Source organism: Macaca thibetana, chromosome 7, assembly GCF_024542745.1.
Source record: "Macaca thibetana thibetana isolate TM-01 chromosome 7, ASM2454274v1, whole genome shotgun sequence".
Lineage (NCBI taxonomy): Eukaryota > Metazoa > Chordata > Mammalia > Primates > Cercopithecidae > Macaca > Macaca thibetana.
The window spans coordinates 112,428,823-112,436,327 of NC_065584.1; the positions used below are offsets into that span (position 1 = coordinate 112,428,823).

Sequence of the window (7,505 nt, forward strand, 5' to 3'; positions counted from 1 at the left end):
CCTGCTTCTGCCTCCTCACATACTACTCATTCCAGTGATCCTTCCAACCCACTGTCCTTATCTCACGTCCTGACCTGTGCCAGATACACTGTTTCCTCTTTCCTTTCCCTCCCCTGTCTGGTGGACCCCGGCCCCTCACGCTCCAGCATCTCCTCCAATGCTCCTCCTCCTGGAGGACCCCTTGTCCATCGCATCCCAGGCCTGATGCCTGTTCCCTGAGTGCCCAAGGGCAGCTCTTGCACTTGTAGTTCAGTTTCTGTTGAGTTTTCTCAATCCCCACTGGTCTTAAACACCTGAGAATTTGGAAACTTTGTCTATGTTGCTCCCCTGTGAGCCCCACACCTGGAGTGGACAAACAGCAACACAGAAGATTTTGTTTTTGTTGTGTTTCACTAATGAATCGGTGACTCTCCTTACCCAAATGCTTGCCTACTTCCCCAGACACCCCATCTCTCTTTCAATCTGAAGAGGGTTTGTACCTGAGGATGAACCTGTTTCTTGTGCTGTCTTCTGTTCTCAGGTCAGGATGTGAGCCCTGACTCTGCCTAGCCCTTTCCCCAGCCTCTCCATCCTCAATCCACCACAGAGCCCCTCGCATGGGCTATGCTGCTTCTACCTCATCTGTCCCTCTTCTGTTCTTCTGGACAGTTTTGTCCTTGCAAACCTAGGAAAAGTATTTTGTTCTCTAAAATTCACCTATATTAATATGGCTCCCTTGATAAATATTTCCAAGGTTATTGTCATATTTCATCATTTCTAGTCTTTTTTTTTTCCAAATTTTATTACAATAGCTGTTAGCCTAGTGGTAGCCATGACATGCTTTTCATTATTTGCATGAACTTGTGCTGAAACCTGCTGTCATTTCTTTTAGGATGGCCTGCAGCAACACTTACAGAACAGGTGTGAAGAGGAATGGTGCAAACTGCACAGAAAATGCTGCAGTCTCTTTTGTTAAGAAATGTTTTATTGCCATCAGTCTTCATGCCAGTGTGATTAAGATATCCAAGATTGTGCATTAAAGTCTGGTTTAGAACTATCATAAGCACAATTTCAAGATATCTATTAATTTACTTATGAATTAATTTCAAGATTGTTTATATTTTTATGTGACTAACACTTATGCTTTTATAACTACGGAAGGGCTTTTAACATAAATATCAAATAGACTCTTACATGTTTATTAGTCATGCCCCTCAAAATGACATTTTATTCTGTCAAGGAAAGACAACATATAGGAGAGTACTCTCATAAGATTATAATGGACCTGAAAACTTCCTATCACCTAGAGATGTCAAAGCTGTCATAATGTCATAGCACAATTACTTTAGTTTTTAGTAAATTAAGTGTAGCCTTAGTTTGCAGTGTTTCTAAAGTCTGCAGTAGTGTACAGTAATGTCCTAGGTCTTCACATTCACTCACCACTCAATCACTGACTCACCCAGCAGAACTTCCAGTCCTGCAAGCTCCAGGCATGACAACCGCCCTATACAACTGAACAATAATTTTTGTTTTATACCATATTCTTACGTTTTCTGTGTTTAGATAGGTTATATATTTAAATGCTTATCATTGTGTTACAATTGCCTATAGTATTCAGGACAGTCACATGCTTATAGGCTTATGGCTTGGGAGCAATAGTAAATACCATACATCCCAGATGTGTAGTAGGCTATGCCCTCTAGGTGTGTGTGATGCTCTCCATGTTTGCACACTGATGAAATAACCAAACAATGCATTTCTCAGATGCTATTTCCATGATTAAGCAATGCATCACTGTACTTTGACAGATATATTATCCTTTTATTTATTTATGTTTTTGAGATAGGGTCTCACTCTGTTGCCCTATCTGCTAGATTTTACCCAGCCCCATTCAAGATGGAGTTGCTCTGGTTCACATGCCTCTGGCAGGTGGACATTTGTTTGCCAAGCAATGCTGCAGTCAGGGCCTCTGGATTTCAGTCCTCCATACAGAGAATGTCAAGGGCAGACCTTAATAAAAATAAATAAATGAATAAATAACAGCATTGATACTTTATGTATATTTTTATTCCAAATTAATAGATATGTTACAGGGGAAGGGTCCTGATCCAGACCCCAAGAGAGGGTCCTTCATATTCAGGGCCAGTCTGCAGAGTAAAGTGAAAGCAAGTTTATTAAGAAAGTAAAGGAAGAAAAGAATGGTTACGCCATAGACAGCAGCCCTGTGGGCTGCTGGACTCCCATTTTTATTGTTATTTATTGATTATATGCTAAACAAAGGGTGGATTATGCTAAAATGCAGTGGCCAGAGTGCAGTGGCACAATCTCAGCTCAGTGCAACCTCCACCTTCCAGGTTCAAGTGATTCTCAGGTCTTTGCACCGCACAGCCACCCTGCAACAACCCCAAGGATGAAGGGCAGCCCATTAGAGATGAAGGAAATGGGTGTAATAGGTTGAACCACCTCACCTCAACCAAATCCCTGAATTTCCTGTGACTGGTTGTTATTTATGGCTGATAAACTTACTACATTTTATAATATATGGGCTTCCTGACTTGCTATGATTCAAATTAAAATTTTCAAATTAAACAAAAGCAATACACATTAATGGAAACTATACATTGAGTGTCCAGTCTTTCTGTTTTTCTGTTTCAGTACAGTATTCAACAAATTACATGAGATATTCAACACTTTATGATAAAATAGGTTTTGTGTGGATGATTTTCGAAAACATTAGGCTAATATGTTTTGAGCACACTTAAGGAGGATAGGCTACGCTACGATTTTAAGTAAGTTAGGTGTCTTCAATGCATTTTTGACTGATGACATTTTTAACTTGTGATGGGTTTAACTGGAAGTAACCTCATCATAAATCAAAAAGCATCTGTAATTTAAATGGAGCTTTCTATTTATAAATGAGCAACACAATTCTCATTAAAATAAATAGAAACTGGTAAATTTTTTTTTTTTTTTGAGACGGAGTCTTGCTCTGTCACTGAGACTGGAGTGCAGTGGTGCAATCTCAGCTCACTGCAACCTCCGCCTCCCGGGTTCAAGCAATTCTCCTGCCTCAGCCTCCTGAGCAGCTGGGACTACAGGAGCCCGCCACCACGCCCGGCTAATTTTTTGTATTTTTAGTGGAGACGGGGTTTCACCGTGTTAACCAGCATGGTCTTGATCTCCTGACCTCATGATCTGCCTGCCTTGGCCTCCCAAAGTGCTGGGATTACAGGCGTGAGCCACCACGCCCGGCAGAAACTGGTAAGTCTTATCTCCTCTATTGTTTCCCACAAATCTTCCAGTTTTCTTTACATTTGGGAATCATCTTGTCTCTTTTCGTCACTAAATAAATACCACAGTTTGTATCAAGTTGCTCTCCATATGCAAGGAAATTAAAGTTAATGGTGTCAGATTATAATACACTAAAAGAATGAAAATGAGAAGTAATTTTAAAAATTTGGTTATTCATTTATTTATTTTTATTAAGGTCTGCCCTTGACATTCTCTGTATGGAGGACTGAAATCCAGAGGCCCTGACTGCAGCATTGCTTGGCAAACAAATGTCCACCTGCCAGAGGCACGTGAACCAGAGCAACTCCATCTTGAATGGGGCTGGGTAAAATGAGGATGAGACCTACTGGGCTGCATTCCCAGATGGTTAAGTCATTTTAAGTCACATCAGGAGATTGGCACAAGATACAGGTCGCAAAGACCTTGCTGATAAAACAGCATGCAGTAAAGAGGCCAGCTAAAACCCGTGAAAACCATGATGGTGACAAGAGTGACCTCTGGTTGTCCTCAGTGCTATATCCCACCAGCACCATGACAGTTTACAAATGCCATGGCAACATCAGAAAGTTACCTTATGTGGTCTAAAAAGGGGAGGTAGGGATAATCCACCCTTTGTTTAGCATATAATCAATAAATAACGATAAAAATGGGAATCCAGCAGCCCACAGGGCTGCTGTCTATGGCGTAACCATTCTTTTCTTCCTTTACTTTCTTAATCAACTTACTTTACCTTTACTCTGCAGACTGGCCCTGAATATCAAGGACCCTCTCTTGGGGTCTGGATCAGGACCCTTTCCCTGTAACACATCTATTAATTTGGAATAAAAATATACACAAAGTATCAATGCTGTTAATCTGTTGGTTTCTCACATCTTAAACATCTTTAACAAATGCCCGGAATTGTTTTAGACCATTAGACTGAGGATTTCATCACTTGTATGAAATTTGCTAGTGAGTCTCAGGGACTCATCCTGCAGGAAGGTTTCCTTCACTAGAGAATGTGTTCCTCTCAATACAATCCTGTTGGCATTTGTACAATTTACAATACAGGCCCTAAATCAATCCTGGTCTTTTTTTTTTTTTTTGAGACTGAATTGTTGGGAATAATGCTCAAAATCCTAAGGAGACTGAACACTCAAACGAAGGATTCTTAGCAAAGCAATTTTACTGCTGCGCAGAGGGGTGCTTCTCCTTGGCCAGTCGCCATGAAAGCGCACCTGAACAAAGGGGCACGAGAGCCTTTATTCCTGACGCAAGTCCTGCCCCTCTACCCTTTCCCCATTGGCTGGAGTCCGGTCGCACAATGTGAACTAATCCCGGTTGACTAGATATTTGAACTTTCTTTAGATGAGGTGGGCATGTAAGGGAGAGAGAGGAGAGGGGAAGGGGTGTCTGCAATGAGCTAGAGAGCTAGTCTCCTTTCCAAATAAGGAAAGGAATGTGAGCTGGTACTGATAAGCCTGGTACTGTGGCGTGTCCGGGCATGTAACAAAGGCAGAAAGGAAAAAAGGAAAAAAGGAAAAGGGGCTGGCGGGGGTGGGGGGGTTACTATGAATTAAATAATAAAGGATTGATCAGGCTATTTGAAGAGAAACCTCATCATATCCCACAGAGTCTTTCTCTGTCACCCAGGCTGGAGTGCAGTGGCTTGATCTTGGCTCACTGCAACCTCAGCCTCCTGAGTTCAAGCAATTCTCCTGCCTCAGCCTCCTGAGTAGCTGGGATTACAGGTGCATGCCACCATGCCCGGCTAATTTTTTTTTTTTTTTTTTTTTTTTTTGTGGTAGACAGGGTTTCACCATGTTGGCCAGGTTAGTCTCGAACTCCTGGCCTTGTGATCCACCCGCCTCAGCCTACCAAAGTGCTGGGATTACAGGTGTGAGCAACTGCACCTGGCCCCTAGTCTACTTTTCGTAGCCCTAAATTGTTTCTTCAGGAGGAAATCCATGTTCAGCTCAGGTTGAGGAATCCCATTTTCACTACCCAGGACACTAAGCCATCGATTTGAAACCGCCTTTGCAAAAAATCATAACTGAGAAAATTATTACAATGAAAGAGATCTGACCTAAACGACTCCATCTTGCTTCTGACCTCCAAGCCGCCCTTGTTCATTCCCCACTAACTTCAGGAGGAATTTAGTGTATAGTTTAGCTTTTAAACGAAGATGTAACAGACCTTTCCGAAAACAACACCCCTCCATCATGCCTTTGCAGGAATAACGAATCGGCTACAAGATTAGAAATTAGGGTTTAGGATTCATTCAGCTGGAGACTGCAGGACTCTAAACCGCCTCAAACTGCTCCTGGGGATAACATCACTATTGTGAAACCTAAGCTCAGTCAGGACTTGAGATATATTCCAGGCCCTGGACTCGATGGATCAGCAGATACCACCCAGATCAATAAACTGAACTCATCTGATCTCATGGCCCCAACCCGGGAACTGACTCAGCGCAAGAGGACAGCTTCCACTCGCTATGATTTCATCTCCAACCTGACCAATCAGCACTCCCCGCTTTCCGACCCCCTACCCACCAAATTATTCTTAGAAACCCCTGATCCCCCTACGGGGAGGGAGACTGATTTGAGTAATAATAAAACTATGGTCTCCCGCACAGCCGGCTCTGGCTGAATTGTTGTTTCTCTATTACAGTTCCCCTGTTTTGAGAAATCGGCTCTGTCTAGACAGCTGGCAAGGTGAATCCGTTGGGTGGTTACAAATTCACATAAAAACTACCTCAGAGAAGTGTCAAAGGTTCAGCCTAAACAATAGACATCAACCCAGAAGATAACCAATACAAAGGTGTTAAATTATTGACAGAGTAAAAAAAAAAGAAAAAAAGAAAAGAACAGAACAGAAAATCCCCAAACACAAGCGTCAAAACTTTAAAAATGCTAACTAATAATAGAAAATCAATAAGGACTGTAATTTCCTTATTACAAGATCAGATTATAAAACTATATGCTACCTGGATATGGATGACAACGTTTTCTGAATGATATTTTTGGTTCACTGAAAACTAAAAAAAAAAAAAAAAAAAAAAAAAAAAAAAAAAAAAAAAATACAGTAATCATTCATCAAATAGTAAGAAAAACTATATATCTATATTATTGGTTATCTGTGCAAACATCATGCAGACAATTACAAAAGCAAGTTGGGAAAAAAATCAAAGACTCCAGGCAATGTCTACAGTTTTTGGGTAAGGAGAAAAGCAAACAACATGACGACATTCCTATTTGCGCAGTGCGGAGTGACTGTCTCTACATTTAGAATGGGAGTCGCAATGTTCTGTCTACACAAATTAATTCTTTGTCCACCTTTTACAATTAGAACAAGCTAAACAATATAATGAAAATAATCCCAGCCTTTATTAAAGCATGAAATTCTGAGCATATTTGATCCTGTGCCTCACAGAAAATCTTGTTCCTCTCCTTTTCAACCAGAGGTATTTCATAGGAAATTTCTCGACAACACTAAAAAGCGTGTAACATCTGCTTTTCCTAATAAAAGTAATATTTCCATTGCACTGGTAAAGAATGATAATGGAAAATAACTGACAAGATACTTTGAAAAAACGATTATGAATGTATTTTTAAATACAAAAACGAAAGTTGTTAATACAGAATACGAACATGCGAAGTTGGTTTTAGATGATGTTTATGTGAAATTATAAAAAAGAAAACTGCATACAAGTATTAAAGATATTTGGACCTTAAAACGAAAACACAAAAGCAAGAATGAATATTACCAGGAAAGCCTGAAGCTGTTAAGTGTTCTTGATCAGCAAGCAGAATGACTGGAGAGAAAAGCCTTTCTTATGCAAAAGAACCGCATTCCTCAAAGAGCTCCAGAGGGAAGCCAGGGGGCAGCTGGCCCTGCCACTGCAGACCCCACAGAAGGCTCTGAGCTCAGCTGCAGGGGCTGTGGCCCCGCCCTTGGTGGGCGTGGTCTGCAGCAGGAGGCCCGCATTCATGGGGCAACTGCGCTTGCGCAAGAGGGATGTCTGGAGGGGTTTCTGCCACCTCTGGTGGTTGCTGGGTGGGTACAAAATCCCAAAGGCTTCAGAAGGAGGGAATCCTAATGAGGAGTGTTGACATCTCATAAAATCTACCAAGAATGGACTAAGCAAATAAAGCAGGGAACAATGTTGGGGAGGTTGCCTAAGATTCACAAGGACATTAAAGACGTGAGTGTCAACAGTGATGGTGAGTTCTAAATCCTCCTCTTTTTTCAAG

General features: G+C 41.4%; 1 long non-coding RNA gene across 1 annotated transcript in view; it reads right to left on the bottom strand.

Annotated features, from left to right (window-relative positions):
* LOC126958885 (uncharacterized) overlaps positions 1–7,287 on the bottom strand; it is a 31,915-nt gene extending 24,628 nt beyond the window's left edge. Inside the window, exon 1 of the long non-coding RNA XR_007727395.1 lies at positions 7,019–7,287. This is a non-coding gene — a long non-coding RNA (uncharacterized LOC126958885). The remainder of the gene's footprint in view (positions 1–7,018) is intronic.
* Between the last annotated feature and the right edge of the window lie 218 nt (positions 7,288–7,505).